The sequence below is a fragment of the Halichoeres trimaculatus genome, unplaced genomic scaffold (assembly GCF_033239565.1).
Source record: "Halichoeres trimaculatus isolate MK-OKI-2021-1 unplaced genomic scaffold, fHalTri1.1 fHalTri1_scaffold_11, whole genome shotgun sequence".
Taxonomy (NCBI): domain Eukaryota; kingdom Metazoa; phylum Chordata; class Actinopteri; order Labriformes; family Labridae; genus Halichoeres; species Halichoeres trimaculatus.
Genome location: NW_027437189.1, coordinates 6,022,822 through 6,042,026, shown reverse-complemented (window position 1 = coordinate 6,042,026; position 19,205 = coordinate 6,022,822). Strand labels below are relative to the sequence as shown.

Sequence of the window (19,205 nt, the reverse complement as noted above, 5' to 3'; positions counted from 1 at the left end):
AGGACCCTTTAACACAACATAATGTCATGACTGACTCAGCACGTCAACATAAGCCGTTGAAAGAGACTGGAGCCAGAATGAATGTTTGAAACAGAAGATATTTGTTAAGTTTAGTTTATTGGCTTACACAAAGACAATGCACTTCAATAAACATTCTTGTTAGTTTTAAAATACTTTAAAAAAATAGCCCTTGAGATTGCGTGTTGTTGAAGGAATTCACTGTACTGGATCAGTGTTGCTTACTTGGCGACTTTGTAGCTATGTTTAGCGGCTTTTCAGACCTTTCTATCGACTCTTTTTCTCAAAAGCAACAAATCTATTGACTTTTTCTCAAGTTTGAAGACTCTAACGTGAGCGCGTGTTTCAAGCTACTTTTCTCAACCAGCAGTGAATGCTGCGGTCAGTCCCTCCCTCAGATGTAAACGGATAATTCAGGGTCTGAAATAAATCACTGTCACAGTCCCAAGCCTGGATGAAGGAGGACGGTTGTTATTTTATTGTACAAAAAAAGGAAACAAGAATCAACAAAGGGAAGTTCATTTGTAGTTCTTAACGTATTAACACAGTTTTTACTCACTTTTGTCAGTTTTTACTCACCGTTTTTGTCACTTTTGTCACTGCATTCATGAAAATTACATGCAAAAAGGTAAAAATGCAAATTAGGCAATGATGTCAGGCAATAGCTACTATGTCATACTTGTTAACAAATTGCAGCTGAGATCATGCTTGCCTTGAAGTGTCCAGATATTCATCTTTAAATCCATTTAGCAGGATGACCTCCCCAATATACAATAGCAACAACAACAACAACAATTATATAAGAAATGAGAGGAAATTCATACAATAACTCAACTAGATCAAAAACAAAACAACAATAAAATATGTCAAACACATTCTGTGAGATACAAGCTTAGATCGTACACCTCCATCCCTGGACCACAGAAAAAGTCCCTCCTCTGCAAGGTTTGTAAGTTTAGTTAAGAAAAAGTGTTTATTTCTATGAACGAAGGAAAGAAGGGAAAGTTTAATAATACACTTTATTATTAAAGTGCATCATACAAAACATAGTTTAACAACAAGTTTTAAAAAAACTCAGAAAAGAAAATGGGGTAAAAGTTTAAAAAAAGAAAAAATGATTGATTGAGTTTGCCACATTGAGCATTTTTGGAGCCTTTTGGGAAGTGGAACCTGAATTACGAACTGAACTGATTACACTGAAAATGGTATTACCTACCAAAACCCTACCAAAGACTAGGGATTTCCTGATCTGATACATTGATCCACATTAGCCCCGATATAGCTATTTTTTGAGGATTGGATAGCATCAGATTTTGTTACGTGATTGGGACCGATCCAGTTTTCACATGTTTTCACTTTTCCCTTTGGAAAGCGATGATTGTAAAACAGTGTCTTGCAACATTTGTGAAGTGAGTGTTCATTGAGGAGGTACCAATGGGCCTCACTTCAAAACATCAAATATGATTTTTCATTTACAACGGAATCACCCAACAGAGTATGTGTAAAACATATCATAAAAAAATCGAATCAGATTGGAAGCAAAAAAAAATCTGTATCGTGACATCCCTACCAAAGACTAGCTATAAATCAAACCTACTTTTTCAAGCACTCGTACTTAAGATGTTTCAGTAACAGTCCACGTAGAAACGTGAAATTTCATGCAGTAGAATCATCTTTTTTTGTTTTGTTTTGTTTTGGTCTTCACTGCTTTTAAATCGGGCTGTTATTGGTTTCATGTTGACCCACACACATCTGAACTAGGGATGAACCGATACCGATCCTGGTATCAGGTATTGGTGGAAAGGGGCCAATTCATGGTGCAGATCCCTTTTCTGTGAATCATGGTTTTTACCAAATTGTTTTTTACAAGGTGGTTAACATTTTAATATTTTATATTTTAAATAAATATTACCTTCACTATTTCTATCTACTCATTTTTTGCCTTTTACCCAAAACACAACCAGTCTCATTCAACAGTAGGGCATGCAGGTTGTAATTGAACACTGGTATCGGATCAGTATCGGTATTGGTCGATACCCAAAGCCCAGGTATAGGTATCGGTATTGGTGCATCTCTAATCTGAACCTCCATGAGTTAAGTTTGGTCCTCAAAAACCTCCCAGTTCTTAGTCTTTGGGCCTTAACAGAGTTATATTTAGTCTGACTTCCACTGCCAGGGCCCTTCAAGTTTAATACAAAGAGGTTTGTCAAAGCCTCATATATTTATGTGGGACATTTGCTGCGTATGGGGAAGGGGAAAATCAATTTCCCACTCTTCTTGATAATTGATCAAGTTTTTTTCTATATATGTCTATGAGTAAATCCAAATGGTATTAACACACTATCTATCTATCTATCTATCTATCTATCTATCTATCTATCTATCTATCTATCTATCTATCTATCTATCTATCTATCTATCTATCTATCTACAGTGTTGTGTACTTTGCTCCTTTAATTCCTCTGTCTCTGAAGATTCAGCGTCATTAAGCCTGTAAACCTTCTCAAAATAAATCCAATCCTATAAATCTACCTCTGAAGGAATCTGATACTTAAAAAAAAAAAAGTGACAGTGACTGACCTTGAGATTTATTTTTGTCACACCAGAAACTGTCTCCCTCAGCAACGAGAGACGTGCCTGTCCAGATGGTTTTGTGTGGCATCGTCTTGCTAATTGTCAGTGATGCCATCAAAGGGATGTAGCAGACCTGACAACTTAGCTGATGAGCAATAAGATGAGTATGAGGGGGGAAATTAGAGCCAAAAAAAAAAAAAAAAAAAAAAGGAAAACACGTGACGGTGATTTTGTGCAGCCTACCTATGCTTTTAAGCCATTTGAATCCTTTTGTTTCCTGAATCGAGTCGAAAGCAGAGCTGGTGTTATTAAAGCAGGGTTCAAAATAGTAATTTCTGCGTAATTATTATGCCTAATTACATTACGCTGGCTATAAATATCTCTGAAAATATAATAATTCAGAAATAATTGGCCCATAATAACAGGCTGGATTAAATAGGGCCTCTGCGGTGAATAAATAACATGTTTTCAAAGCTTTCACCTGCCTTTGGCTGGCTTTAAAGTTGAATAGGCTGCGGCACAGACGCCCGGCAGTGCGTCCCCGGTGACTGTAAAACATGCAAGACAAAACATATGACACAGGGGATGATCCTGACCTGAGAATGACATGTGCTAAAGTACATTATAGTCAGTGCCAGGATAAAGGTCACATTGACTCCTGTTATAAATTGGACAGGACAGCTCCAGCATACATGGAGTGTCAAGTGTGAGGAGGTCTGAAAGAAAATCCCTGGGATGTTTCAGGACACACACGCAGAGGCACACACACACACACACACACACACACAGGGGTGGATAAAAGTGTCTACGTCTCGCTCTCACTTGTGATTAGCACACTTAATCATCACATTAAAGGAGAAGTCCGCACATAGTTCATCATATTATGGAGTCTCACTTTAAACCCTCCTTCTGGCCTGAAACTGTGGAGCACAAGTTGAACTCCGGGGTGTATTATCGCTCCTTAATGAGTAAAGTCACAGGGTTCTGCTGCTGCTGCAAATATATATTTACATATTGATTCGAGGCGTGATTCTGTTTTGACTAAGAATACCAACAGCGAGCACGAGAGCAGACTTTCTGCTCTGAGATACAAAGGAGAAGGACTTGAAAGGAAATAAGCAAATGAATGCAATGCCTCATTAGGCGGGCTTTATTTGACCGTAGCCAATTAGAGAGCATCTGTAATTTAAAACAGTCAACCCTAAAAACAGACTCAACGAAGAACACATTCCCCTCATGGGAGCAGATCTTTCGCCTTGTTTTCATTCAAATTATTTTTTTTCCACTGGTGACATTTTCTATTTGAATGAATATAAATAATACACAGAGGACGCTCAAGTTCAGGAATAGATGAAAGGGTTTGAGGGATTTCCAGGGGAGTCAAGGTTGCTCCTGTGCCCGTGTGTTCGGCCTTGGTCGCGGCTCGCTGTGCTGACTCGTTTTGTCGTTTCGCTCGCGGATCGATACCCTCTCCCCCCTCCTTCCGTCTTAATCAACGACCCCGCTGAGGTATTTGCGGGCTGTTACCTTAATGACACAAAGGTGCGCTTTTTAAGAAACAGAGCCGCAGTCAAGGGGGCGAGACTGACAGCTGTTGGGCTGTAAATCACACCTGAGTGTAGATTAAGGTGGCACTCCTCACAAACAGACACGGCTTTGAAATATTGATGCCGGGGAGGAAGATTCAGAGACTCGAGCGAGTGATCCGCATCAAAAGATACCACCAAAAAAAACAAGATCCCGGCTGCTTACTGTGCAAGGGGAGCCTCGTGAAAAATAGTAACACCTGTATTGCTTATACTGGTTGTTAAGCATTGGAATAAAATTTTGTGCAATATGCATAACCAAATGCTGGAATAATGAGCCATCTGTATGTGTGGTCCCTTCCTTGGAGATGCCAAGAACGGCACCATCTGTGATGCAGCTACCAGCTGTTTTCCTTCTTATTACATGTTTATTAAAAGCTGAAGTTGTCCTCTTCAGGAAGAGTAAAAGAGAGCACGGGTGGCAGTGTTGGTTATCTGATTGCCTCCATCTCCATTAGAAACAGAGCCGAGCTCCAGCACCAGCTCCGGGTCTTATAAAAACTACACCAAGTGTTTCAACAGAACAGAGGGGCTGCTAATTAAATACTTCTTTCTTTTTCATCAGCGGCACGCAGGAAATTAAGAGAACAAACAGGAGATTGACTGGCAGCAAAGCAGCAAACATGAAAGAGGATGAATGAATCTAATCCACCAGGACTGGAAAGAAATAAATAAACTGTGTCACTCACCCCACCTTCGCTTAGCCCTTTGGGTTTGTGTTTCAAAAATCCCTCAGCAGGGTTTAAGAGTCTTTTCTATTTGCATTGTTTTCAATTTTCAAAACCTATTAGCAAGCTATCGATCGACCACAATTGAGCATTTATGCACAGCAGGCAACCTACATCCCTCAAGTCAGAATCAGATCACATCTCCCGTAATTGAGGGTGGCAGAACTGCAGACCACCCTCTGCAACTGTCAACAAATTTCAGGAGCTCAAACTAAGATGCGTCAGGGATGCATCCCGCGCCGAGTGATGGACACGGAGAAGGAGAACTGGAAATGTCCATCAGCATCCTCTGCCATGTGCTGAACAAGACAGGTCAGGTCTGAATAGACACTGACAAACCCAGGGTGGACACACTGTCGACGCAGACTAAAGCAATACCAAGGGACAAGTGACAGGCTGCTCTGATGCCTTACTTAACCGCAGCGCGCACACGCACACACACACACGAGGGAGGCAGGAGCAGAGTGCGGAGGATCGGACACCCACGCGCACGTCCGTCCATATGGACAGACAGGCCTCACACCCTACAGAGGAGATTAAAGAACTACAGAGGCTAATGTGAAAAGTCAAAATGCTGAAGCTAGCTCTGCATTTTAATTCATGTGATGAGAGCTGCGGGTGTTACAGTGGTAAAAAAAGTAATGAACGAGCCAACTTTTTTCTCATCACATTTATTTCCAAAGATGCAATTCAAACAAAATTTCTACCAGACATTGGTTTAAACTCAAATAATCCACACATGAAAAGAAATCACAACGTTCAGGTCCATAAATAATGATTATGGTGAATTAAGTACGATAACATAGGAAAAAAGCATTGAACACGCTAACTGAGACTCATCTAATACTTAGTGGAGAAGCCTTTGTTTGCAATGACAGCTTCCAGAAACTTCTTGTATGTTTGAACTTATCGCCCACACTGCTCAGGTGTGGTTTTGGCCCATTCCTCTGCACAGATTGTCTTTTAAATCTGGAATATTCTTTGGTGCCCTCTGGTGAACCCTTTTCTTTAGTTCTTTCCACAAATGTTCAGCTAGATTTAAGTCAGGTGATTGACTAGTCCATCCTAACAGAGTGATTTTCTTTTTCTGAAACCATTTAAGAGCCAACTTTGCTGTGTGCTTTGGATCGTTGTCCTGCTGGAAGGTCCAGCCACGTCTCATCTTCATCATCCTGGTGGAAGGCAGCAGATTCATATCAAGAATCTCCCCATACATGGCTCCATTCATTGCTCCGTCAGTTATATGAAGTTTGCCAACACCATGAGATGAGAAACAACCCCATGCCATGATGCTTCCACCTCCAAACTTCACTGTTGGTGTAGTGTTTTTTGGCTGATGTGCAGTGCCATTTCTCCTCCTAACATGGTCTGTAGTATGACAGCCCAAAAGTTCAGTTTTGGTCTCATCTGACCAGACAACATTCTCCCAGTATTCTACACGCTTGTCAAGATGCTGTTTAGCAAACTTTAAACCAGCTTCAACATGCCTTTTCTTGAGGAATGGAGTCTTGTGGGCTGAGCGTCCACAGAGGCCATGGCCGTGGAGTACTTTGCCTGTGGTTTTCTCTGTAACAATTATACCTGCTGCCTCCAAGTCTTCCTGGGGCACTTTGCTTGTTGAGTACTCTTCTGACCATCTTTTCTGACTCCATGGTCAGGGATCTTGCAAGGAGCTCCTGTGCGTGGCCTGTTGATGGTAAGGTGGTGCTTCTTCCACTTGCGAGTAATGGCCCCAACAGTGCTGACTGGAATATTCAGGTGCTTTGATATAAGTCTGTAACCAGCAACAATCAGGTTGTGAATGTCTTCAGAGAGCTCTTTGCCTTTACCCATCATGAGGTGTGTTGGATTTAACTGCTTGGTAAAAAACAACCTTTTTATAGGACCATCAATTTGTGGACAGATTTTGGGTGGTATGGTGCATTTCCTTGCCAAAGTATACAGCCTTTTTATGGTGTGTTCAATACTTTTTTTCCTGTGTTATCGTACTTGATTCTGTATAATCATTATTTATGGACTTGAATGTCATGATTTCTTTTCATGTGTGGATTATTTGAGTTAATACCAATGTAGGTAAAAACATTTGTTTAAATTGCAGCTTTGGAAATAAATGTAATGATAAAAAAGTTGACACGTTCAGTACTTATTTTCCCCACTGTATATCAGAGCGTGCATCCATTCCTGGGTTTACTGTGTTCCCTCTGCTCAATGCTCAATAAAACAAACAAAATGCCATCTCTTTCTGTAGAAACAATTACCTGCCATAGATTGTAACCTCATTGGATCAAGTGAAATGTTTGAAATAAATCATTAAAGGCGCTGACAGGGCATTTATCTTCACTCTTGCTTTAATGCTCTATGCACAACACACTGGATGAACTCAGTCAAGGGTGTGCAAGTTTTTTTTTCAATTTTTTTTTCTTTTGAGTTAATCCGGGCCCCTGTGTGCCTCAGTGTGTGCGCTTGTAAGAGCAGCGTTGCGTGTGTCAATCCTCCTGTGGAGCCATGTTCTCAAAGCTCTTCATTTTGAAATCAAGCATAAATAATTAAGCCATTTCACAAGGCTGCTTTAACGATATATTACATTTGAGGAAATAGGTCAAGCAGCAATGTTAGAAAGATTGTTTGCCTGGGTGTTACGGGGTTAAAAAAGAACTGCCTTCATGCTCCACATACTGTGCTTACTGTGAGGAGTGAATGACAGCTGCAGCTTCACACTCATTTTCTTACAGATGTGAGGTTGGCTAACATCTGGGTCAAAGTGTCTTTCCACCTGAAATCACAAGTCAACTTTAACCCCACCGCTGAGAGCTGATGTCCACGAGCAGACAGAAGCTACAACAAGAAAAAGAGCCAATCATTAAAGCATTATTATAATACAAAGATACATGACACATTTTTAACTGTATCTGCTGTACCCCACTCAAACTTCCCCCGAACGTTGTCAGATTTAAAAGACAGATTCTTTACCTTACTTCATTAGTTTGTTTTTCGTCATTTGTGGGTAAAAGCAGCCGCTCTAATCCAAGCTGTGACATATTATCACCTCGTAAAGTTCGTATGGAAAACTTGAAAAGGAAAAAGTCGTTAAATGAAACCACAAAGAGGGGCTGAGAAATGCTGACTGAATTTAAGAAATGTGTGTCTCAGGGTTGCTGAAGATTTAAAACTACAGTTGATACCCTGATTGTTGCTCTGTTTTGGTCTCCACCAATTCAATTAGAGCTATCATACCTCAAAAATGGAAGCAATAGAAAAAAATGTTTCAAGAGTCACAAAACTCCATAACCTTCTTATTTTGTAAGATTTGCTCAGGAGCATAATAATAGTCTCAGTTTTAAGGCACCATTCAAATCCTCTTGAAGTACCTGCCTGTTTCTCTGAAACTTAAATGTATTTGTTTTGGGGTACCCTGGGTACTCCCTTACGCGTGGTTAGCCTTTTTCAGCCTGATTTCAGGTATCTGTTTTAACTCCCTTTTTGTTCTTATTAACTTAAACTTCAACCTGTTTTATGGTCCTCTTTACCTTTAATTTAAAGGTTGAACCCCTTGCTTTTAATACTACAGTTTACCTGTTTTCATGTACCCTACATCTATCTTTAAGCTTATGTGTATTTCAGCCTGTTTTGAGATACCTAATTAGCATTTTCAAGCTTTACTTTTATTAATTCATTCTGAACTGTTAAGCTGTTTAACTGAGGGGCCGTCAAGGCGGCAATGGTTTTAGGGGGGAATGCAAACGTTTTGTTGCGTTTCAGCCTCATGTTTACATGGAAATAGCGTTTCAGTCGACCTACAATGCAAACTTTTGAAAACGGCCTCCAGAGTGGAATTCTTCCGAACTGCTGACACCGTTGTTGCGATCGCCATGGACTGCCATGTTGTGTTTGTGCTGAATCTGCTGACTGTCTTTCAACAAAATGAGTATCTGTTGCTCCACTTATTAACTTAGTATTCCCTAATACACCAGATGATCAGCACGTCAACCCTACTTTGGTGGAGATCTACCTAAAGTCGCTTCTGGACAAGACAGTTATAGCGCTAAGTACAGGCCTGGCATGCTTACTACAGCGTTTTCAGTTGCTCAGCGTTTTAGTGTAAATGCAGATTTTTCTCACTGCATTTTAGCGTTTTTGGATGAAATGTTGTGCAAACGGGGCCTGATTCTTCCATTTTCTGACACTTAAGTGTGCTTAATTTGAGGTACCCTGACACATATTGTTAACCTCTGATCGTATCTTTGTTTTGCCTTTTTTGGCCTGTTTTAGATTACCCTGATGCGTCTCTTACAGACTGTTTAAAGGTTTTCTTTAAGCTTCTATTTTATGGTTGAAATTCACTTTTTCTCACACCCCAGGCTATTTTTTTTGGGTACCATCAGCTTCTTTGTCAGACTCTGATCTCATCATGGCTTTCAAGCATCTAGCCTGTTTTAACGTATCTCATTACCACTGTTTCAAGGGAAGTTTTCATCATGTGTACATTAACTTCAGCCTGATTTAAGATTGTCTTTTCCTTCTATTTTGAGGTTGATTGCCCATTTTTCTTACGCAAGAGATACCTGTTTTAGGGTACCCAGGCTTTGTTTTATGCTGTTTTGCCTGTTTAAAGTAGTCTTTAAAGTCGATTAAAATGCTCATTTTTAATCTAAAATTATATATAATTTTGTCTGTTTTAAGGTACCCCTTAACGTCTGCATTGGCCTCTTATTTCTCTTTTTCTTTATGCTAGCAACACCTCTTTTAAAGATACTTTTAAACCTGCTCTGAGCTCCATTTGTCACATTGATACCTGTGTTTAGGTAGTGTTAAGTTCTGTTTCCTTGGTTTGGGCGACACATCCCAGTGTGGGTTAAAAGATCAACCACATACTGACGTGTGTATTTTCGTAAAGTTGCAGCACTGATAAGGCCGCTTCTTGGGGAAAAGTCCTCCTCAGTTCAGCCCTGCTCCCACCTCAAGGGGATAATATCGGCCTTTCCACAATGTCATCTCCCTCTGCCTCAGGTCGGACTTCAAATGATCTTGGAGTGTGTGGTCTGTATGATAATCATAATTCACCACTCTTCAGAAGCACCAGTGAGAACAGTGAATGAGAGCTGCCTGACATGTTACACATACCGTACATTCCAACCGTTTCGTCATGCGCTGAAAGACCACGGCAGCTCCGAATCAAACGGAGTCACATACAGAAAGTGTGCGGTATTAACACCTGTCAGAGGGAGAACGACTGGTACCCACTTGTCAAGAACATTAGGTACAAACAGTGCAACAATGGTGTCTGTGTCTCCATAGTACACTATAAAAATGTGAAAAGGAGTAAGTTGTGAGTGATGTGGAAAAAAGCTCCAATGATCTCTGTCATCTGTTACATTCAGCCCCGAGGACAAACACGCTGAGTCCCACAAAGCTCCTTTAACTGCTTTCAACAACAACAACAACAGCAACTCTCACATCAGCTCCTTCACCTACTTTCAACTCCTCTCTCTTCTTCTAACACAGGGTGGGACAGCACGGCTCTGTGTGTATAACCATCACTACTCTTTGTTTAGACGTGTTTCTTAAACCGACTCATTTACAGTAATTTACATCCAAATTTAATGACGTCATCATACATGTACAAGTGAAGTCTTCTCCTGCTTTAAATGTTTGTATGATCACCACCCTCCCGTTTCATGGGAGTCCTTTTCATCCACTTGAAACGAGCTCACATTAAGCTTATGATATTATATCGCTGCACTATTTTCAAGCTCTGCCAAATTTATTTTTAACTGCTTGTCAATCAAACATCTGAAAAACTCCTATTTTTTAAGACATGCTCTGATTTAGTAAAAGCTCTTTGTTTTATGTTTTTCACAAGTAGCACATGAATCGAATCTTTAAAAAAGGAATCAAGCAGCTGCTTTTGACTGTATGCATATGTTGTTGTTCAGCTTTGAACGTTTTAAAACCAGACTTCAGTCACGGGCTTTCTATTGTACATGAAATTTTATCCATGGATTAAAGACGGGTTTGGATTTCCTAGACCGTCATCCTTTGATCACTATAAGAGCTTATAATTAGACTCCCTATATCCTAAAGGCTGTAAATAAAAAAGTACACATGCTGAGGATACTGGAAGCAGTTTCAGGTTGAGACTGACATGTTTGGATCTTTCAAAGTTTTTTTGTGTTTAATTCTTTAGATAAAGTGTAAAGCTGTATGTATATATATATATATATATATATATATATATATATATATATATATATATATATATATATATATATATATATATATATGCATTAGTATATTTATACTGAGTATACAGTTGGATTAAAAAGTGCCTCTAAATCTTCTGTGAGAGTTAAAGCAACAAACCTACAAAGCCATAATGAACAACTGAGAAAAATGATCTAATTTCCTCAAAGGTGCCCCAGAAAAAAAAAGGCAATTTACATTCACTTAGATTTTCAAGAATACAGTTTGAAATACTTGAACTCTGTGAGCTGAGATCTAACCAATTAAATCTGACTGAAATGTTAGGGAGAGGAAGAAGACAGACACAAATGTCAGAGATGAGGGGAAAAAAAAGAGAAATAAAACAGCTTAATTGCAGGATTGTCCTTCACACTGGGCTGGCTGAAATGAAAGGATGTTTTTATCAGTTTGTAAGTTTTAAAAGAAAAACCTTTTTTTGACCAACTAAATTAGCCACAAACGGAAAAAAAAAACATTTAGTGTCATTTCATAAAGATATTATAAACCATTCAAGGTCTGTGCTTGGACCTTTTAGCTCTGTTTTGGTCTCCACCACCTCCCTACATACGTCTGTTTTTCAAAGAGTAACCAAATAAGCAAAGATGTGGCCTTAAAAGCCACAAATCCGTCAAAGTTTATGCTACTCTAAAATGTTGTCTTATGTTTGTTTGCTCGTCTTCTGAGAGATTTTAAGCTTTCTCTGACAGTTAAGCTAATCAAAGGTCAGTTGATTATTTTCAAATATAAAATGTATAGATATTCGGCGTCCTGGTAGCTAGTGACGCCCCATGGAAGGAAATTTCCTAGCTGTGGTGTGAAGGGAAGGACACATTCAGAAGACAGTCAAAATTCAGCTCAATTATTTCCTCTTTGGAGGCGAAAACCACGTGTTGAAGTGGGTGAGTTCCCCTGTGCCCTCGTCTCCCTTTTTTCCCTGACAAGTTCATGGACTCTCTGGGTAAAGGTGTCCATCTCAGTGAGAAAAAGAAGAAATACGCCAATCCAATTCTTGATTTAGTATCAGTTCAATAATGACTTAACAACAACTGTGTGTTCAGTGTGTGTTGGCAGTTGTTTTGCGTGTGTTTGGCGTGTTTTCGGTATGTTTTTGGCATTTGTTTGGCATGTGTGTTACGCATGTGTCCAGTGTGGGGCATTTGCTCTGCATGTGTTCATCATTTGTTTTGCGTGTGTTTTGCATTTGTTCGGTGTGTGTTTTGCATTTGTGGGGTCTCTGTTTGGCATATGTTCGGCATGTGTTCTGTGTGCGTTAAGCATTTGATCCAGGTGTGTTCAGTATTTGTTTAGTGTGTGTTCAGCATGTGTTCGGCATTTGTTCAGTTAGTGTTAAGCATTCATTCAGCGTGTTTTCCGCATTTGTTTTGCATGTGTTTTCAGCATTTGTTTGACGTTTGTTCGCTGTGTGTTAAGCATTTGTTCTGCATGTGTTTGCAATTTTTTTGGCATGTGTTTGGCGTGTGTTCATGGCATGCATCAGGACACTGCAGGGGCTTGGGCATCAAACCTTACACCTTGGAATCGAGAACTCTACCATTGAGCCATGGTCGCCTCATTTCCATCTGAAAACAATAAAAATTTGGGATCTTGGAGCGTAGATGGCCTAGTGGTCTAGGTCGCGCTCTATGAGGGTTAGCCCTTGCGCGGACGGCCTGGGTTTGAATCCAGCCTGTAGCTTCTTTCCTTCATGTCACTTTCTGCTCTCGCCCTGTTTCTTGCCCTACCTGCTGTCCTCTCCTCTGATTAAAGGCATTATAGCCCCTAGAACTTAAAATTAGGGGTCCGGCAATCTGACTTTGGTTTGGGTATCAGTTTGATACAAACCAACACAACTCTAACAGCAACATCTTAAGCTAACACATCATCAAACTTGTCCAAAAGCAGTCGGCATGAGTGCGACAACACACTTGAGGAGCCTGGGGTGGAACCCTCAACCTTAGGGTATCATTTTCAAGTTAAAATGATAAAAATTATAGATGCACTCCGGTTTGGGGAACAGTCCAATAATGATCAACAACAACTCTGCTGGCAATTTGCAAAAGATTAACTCACCACATATTTACTCATTTATAATCCCATATGATAAGAATAATACAGCCATCTTAAATATAACTAATTTTATTTTTTAAAAAGTTAGAAAAGCCTGAAGTTGCCAAACTCTCTGTCTCATCCTCATATTTCAAAGCATGTTAAATTCATGCAGGTATCTGGTCGGATGAGTATCTCAATCAGCTGATAACAAAGTCCAGGTATCCGTTTTGGTTTTTGGACTTTAAAAAAATAAAGAAATTAAGAAATCAATCATATAAAGAAATCCTCTTACTCTCTTGTCTGACCAGTTCAGTAAAGTTCTCTAAGTAGGGGAGACTGGGTATGGTTGTAACATGGGGAGAGTTGTAACACCACCAATTCTACCATGCTATACCGTAAGGTATGACTCATATGATCATTTCATTTCAAAATTTGATGCATATTTCCCATGCTAATTTCAATCCATATGCTAATACAGCTACCTGGTAGTGGGGTAGGTTGTAACAAAGGACCACCATGTTTTTGACATCACCTGGTGAGCCCACAAATATGGGAACTTTGTGCTTAATTTTGAGAACTCTGACTCAAAAATTCATTGAGTTGGAGACGCTGAAGCAAAAAGTGTTACCACCATACCCGGTCTCCCCTATTTATCTTAAAGACATCAATTTCATGTGCCCTTACACATTTTTCTGAAACTAAATCAGTTAATAAAAACAGTTATTTCTGGTTGCTAAATTCACAAATTATCATCATTCAGAGTGTTGTGCTGTCTGATGCGTGAACTCGCTGTAAATCATCACCCTGACACCTTTTGGATCAAAGTTGTGCTTGTCAATATGAGAATCCAAAAATATCTCCTATCAGCAGAGGGTGTCAGACATAAATGGGACCTTTATCAGCATCAGTGAGGAACTTAAAATAGCTTTGAAACTTAGTTTTTGTTGTTTGGACTGACAGCGTTTTTTCATTGATTTGCCTAAAGCTTGTACAAGAACACAATGCGATAAATCATTTTTAATGTTATTAAGGCTGCAGGCCGTTATCAGCTGCATGATTTGTTGGGTTTAGTTTCAGACACTGATGCAGCACAGTCTGATCTTTCTCTCTGATATCTGTCCTGGGTTTGTTTCCCTCAACACTGCCTGAATCCGGCTGAATCTCTGCTCCACAAACGCTCCAGAATAGACAGATCGAAATCTCTCAGAGCTTAAATGTGAGGAGGTTAAAACTCTCGCTGTTGTAGAAAGCGATTTCTGAAGCTCTTGAGTCAAAAAAATAAAAAATAAAAAAATAGCCGGACTCTCTTCCAGAAGTGCCAGGAGTGACTTCCAAAGAATGTGGGCACTTTTTCTATCCGGGAGCCTACGCGGGCGTTAAAGCTCAAAACAAACATTTGAAGAATGCAAAAACTCTGCTCACTTCTTGATGAGATGTGAGATAAAAGATTTCAAGTTTCAGGAAATATCTGCTTGTGTAACTTGGAAGATTTTAACATTTCTTCAAGTTAAATTTATGATTCAATCTCCAGCTGTGGTGAAAAAATCTGTAATCACACTGAGGTCAAAGTTTACGTGAGTTTTCTGTCTTTTTTCTGTAAGTGAGAAGCTTCTTTTTTCCCAAGCTACAGGTGGCTGCAAAATAATTTTAAAAAAGCACTAACAAGACATATGTTTGTCACATTTTGTTACAGCAGAGGATCACACTGAAAGTGAAATCTGTCGAAGTTGTATCCCGGAAAATCCTCGAGCAGCCAGGTATGAGAATTGCAACCATGTGAGTGAGGAAGAGCTCATCAAGACGAAAGGGATGACAAATCCCACCATCTGCACGTGGATCTGCCGCTGACACTGACGCACCAGAGGTAAGAGGAAAGTTTTAAATGAAAGCTCTAATCAGGGGAAGTTTGGTTGCAGGATGGAGCTGTTAGTGTTGCAGCAGCAGCAGCAGCAGTGGAGGCCGGGCTGGTGGAGATAAGGTGGTGGGCGCTGGTGTAACTTGTCACCGCACACGCTGGCTTTGTGTACACACAGGGTGTTAAGAGCTGTCAGGCAGGTATGGCTCAGTCTTGATCCGAGCCGTGATTGATCGCTCAGGTTCAGGTGGAGTTCACGGGAGGTCTCTGCTATCATTGGCGAAATGAGTGACAGACACAAAATGGGGTGATGGAATATTATCAGGAAGCCATTTGTAATCCGGGGCGAGCCTGGATCTCTGAGGGGTGTTGTCTCTCTGAAATGAAGTCATCCATCACTCCAACTTCATATTTGATTAGGTCATGAGTAGCTTTTAAAGAGAAAGAGAGGCTGGAGTATTGTGCAACAACCCAAGTTAACGGTTCAGGCTTTCAGGGGCTCCCTTTAAAATCTGAGCGTTCTTAAAACGCAGGGTGCTGCTTCAAGCTGCTGTGTGGAGATTTTCTGGTTATAAACCAGACTGATTTTAACACAGAGGCCTCTAAGGGGTCGTTTACACAATACAGTTTTAGGATGACACGCAAAAGTCTTCTTACATATTGGCCACTCGTTGACACGGAAACAGCGTTTCTCCAAGAAATTGTGCATCTGTTGCTCCACTTCTGCTCTTAGCATTCACCAATACACCAGATGATCGGCCCAACTCCACTTCAACGGAGATCTACCAAAAGCTGCTTCTGGACAAGACAGTTATAGCGCCACCTACAGGCCTGACATGCCTTTAAAAAAAAAATTGTAGACGCAGATTTTTATTTCTCTGCCCTCGTGCGTTTCGAGGTGAAATGTTGTGGAAACGGTGCCTTAAATGATTTACAGAAGCAAGTAGGAGCATTAACATTAGGATTAGTAATGGAGAATACATCTAATATACTCAATATATTGCAGGTTGTTGCACGTGAGATGTATGAAGTGTCTACATCGGGACCATTGAGAAAGGAAGTAAAAAAAGTTGCTTACATGTCTTGTGAGTCGAGGGCTTAAGGATTGTAAATGCAAATTTTAAAAATTCAACTGAAGGGTTTGTTTGAATCTGAATTCTGAATATTGCTGTCATTTCATGCATCAAAGGGTTTAATTTAAATTTTATACAGTGATTAAAGACAGAAAATCGAGATATGTATTGTATATCAGGAGATAGCTCAAAAGTATCAAGATAATTGTTTTAGGCTGTTAAAGCTGATTTTAAGGCCTACAAATGACTTTTGAGGGGGGTAGCTGTAAAAGAGTAAAGGGTCCATTGTCAAAAAAGTTTAATTTTAATATTCTGTGAAACAGTTTGAAAGCAGAGTTTCAGAAAACCACCCCTAACATAAGTAAGTTATGAGATACCAACTTAATCCACAGGGGGCGCCAAATTCAACCCAAAGGGGAGCTTTAGTTGTGAAAAATGTACTGTAAAACATTGTAATGCACTTTTTCTGTCATCTTAAAGGTATCTGCATCCTTAACATGGGAAAACAACCGAATACAGAGTATTCAAATATTCATTCATTAGATGTTTAGAATATTCCAATACAGAAATTACACTAAATTCCCATCCCTAGTGTTTGATAATAGCGCTACATAACTACAAATATGTATCCAGTTAGAGGTGTCTCCCAAATTATGGAAATAAAAACCAACCCTCACCCTTCAAACTTTTGAATTCCATCTTAAAACTTGTTTTATTCTTTGGCTTTTAATTTAGCATGAGAGTTGTGTGATCTCTGCCCTTTTGTGTCTCTAATGGTCTTAACCCTTTTGTTTTTATGGGTCTTATTGGTTTTATTGTGTTATTTTAAATCATTTTATTTGCTTCGTTGATGTTTGTATTTGATTTTTATTGTGCAGCACTTTGGGAAACTTGATTGTATTTTAAATGTGTTGTATAGATAAAGTGGATTGGATTAGATCAGAAGAAAAGTAGATCTACTCTTCGGTAAAACTTTGGTAAAAGTCATTGTCTCACGACAAAGGATGCTAGTGCTCATGGGAGACGGAGTCTTTATCCCAGAAAAATTCTAGCTCACCGCCCCTTAAACTCAATCAAACATTAAGTGACCTCCAGACAGCTGTCAGACTTTGAACACAAACTGAGCATGCTCAGAAGCAGCACTTTGGACGGCACTTTAACTTCTTCAGACATCCAACAGTCCCAGGCCCACCTCAAACTTTTCTTTGAAAACTTTTTTTTTCTTTTTTAAATCAATTTGAAGGAAGAATATTATAAAATTTTCTCCCTTTACGTTTTTTTTTGTTATTGTTAGATGTCCTGTCTTAATGAAATGAGCCAAGTTTGGCCATTTTTAGCCTGTTGGTAAAAAAGTTATGACTCATTCAGCCTCATGTTATACCAGTAGGACTAGAGAATGATTTGGGGAAAGACTGTAGATTTTTGTCTTTTATTTAACTGTAGTCAATGTTGCTGCTCTCACAGACTATAATATATGGAAAGTTGAGACAGAGCAGCCCATTGGTGGATTAGAGCGCTATACTTTAGCCGATACCAATGAAAGCCATTGCTGTCTGATGCACAAAAAAAAAAAGATAAAATTAAAACATAAATAGAAACAATACTATGTCTTTATAGATATAGTGATTTACTAACTCTCGTCATTTAAGGCCCACCTGAAAATGAAATCCTGGCTCTGTCCCTGCTTGGCACATGAGTCGTCATCAAAGTGTGTGATACAACGTGCAACAGAACAAGAAGAAGTGCATTTCCCTTTTCAGATCACACAGCCAAAACACTTCTTCTGGTGTTAACATGTGATGCATTTGTGGTTTGTGCTGTGACAGACAACACCCCGAATAACTGAAGCACACTGGGTTAATCACTCATTAGATAGAGTGACTCAAATAGAAACTTTATTCTCAGTTTTGGCAGCTGAAAAAACAGCAGCTTGGAAACCAGTTTGTGAATTCATGTTGGGCCATGTTTGAGGTGTTGTGAAGTCAGATTGATGCTTTTGATTTTCATTAACAACTAGGGGTGCACTGATCACTGATCTTTAGAAATTTAGATTTTGATTTGTTATCTTTTATAACTGACAGCATATACCTTTAATGTTCCAATCTTATTGTATTGAAAGTCATTGAACAACGCCTGTGAAACAATAAAATCTTTATGTTTTAACTTAAACAACCAATAAAGTGTCCTGAGTTTTAGGTCTCAGAGCATAAAGCAATGGGCTGATCAAAATTAAGGAAATCTGCACCGATCAATCGGTGTATGTCGATTTCAAACCAAGAGGGCGATTCCAGGAAAAGGATGTTTTTATGGTGGGATCAGGATCTGGATTTTATCAGGATTGTTATTATGATGATTTTAAGACTATTTTGACCCCAAATACTATTTTTATCCCCTATTTTTTTGTTTTCTTTGCACCATTCCATAACTTTACTCTGGTCTTGTGTCCGCTAATGTGATTTTTGAACTGTTTCATCATGATTAATCCATTCATTTAAAGACGTCAGCTGGAAGAGTTGTTGAGTTTCAGCAGAATATACAGAGCTTTAGCGTCATACAAGCAGCCTGTACACAATTCAAATGTAGTTTAGTGAGACGTTAATTAGAGCCTGACCGATTAATCGGTCCGATTATGCCTGTCACCGATTAATCAACATCAACATCGTTATTTCGCATGTCCACAGTTATCTAATGTAAGACTATAATACAGCGTTTTAACGTTGTGCACGTTCATTGTGCTCATTGTGTGTTTACAGTTTGACTTTTTTTCTACTTACTGTGTTTAAAGTTTGACTTCTTTATTTATTATTGTGTTTACAGCTTGTTCTTATTTATCATTGGTTTACACTACAGTTCTTATGTTGACAGTTTTATAGTTAAAGTTCCTTGTTTTAATTTAATAGTGTTCTGTCTCTGTCTTGAATCATATGGGTATTATAATAATTTGTGTTCATATACAGTATATATCCTGTGTATATCAATGAATTTATTATATATATATCGGCTGATATATCGGATATCGGTAGATATATTGGTTATCTGCTTTTTTTTGCCCCAAGTATTGGTATCGGCATCGGTCCCAAAA

At 39.3% G+C, this 19,205-nt stretch overlaps 1 protein-coding gene across 1 annotated transcript in view; it reads left to right on the top strand.

Annotated features, from left to right (window-relative positions):
* Positions 1-14,965: 14,965 nt before the first annotated feature.
* tshz2 (teashirt zinc finger homeobox 2) overlaps positions 14,966-19,205 on the top strand; it is a 71,097-nt gene continuing 66,857 nt past the window's right edge. The window contains exon 1 of the mRNA XM_074682045.1: positions 14,966-15,059. The gene's annotated coding sequence lies outside the window, so the exon portion shown is untranslated. The remainder of the gene's footprint in view (positions 15,060-19,205) is intronic.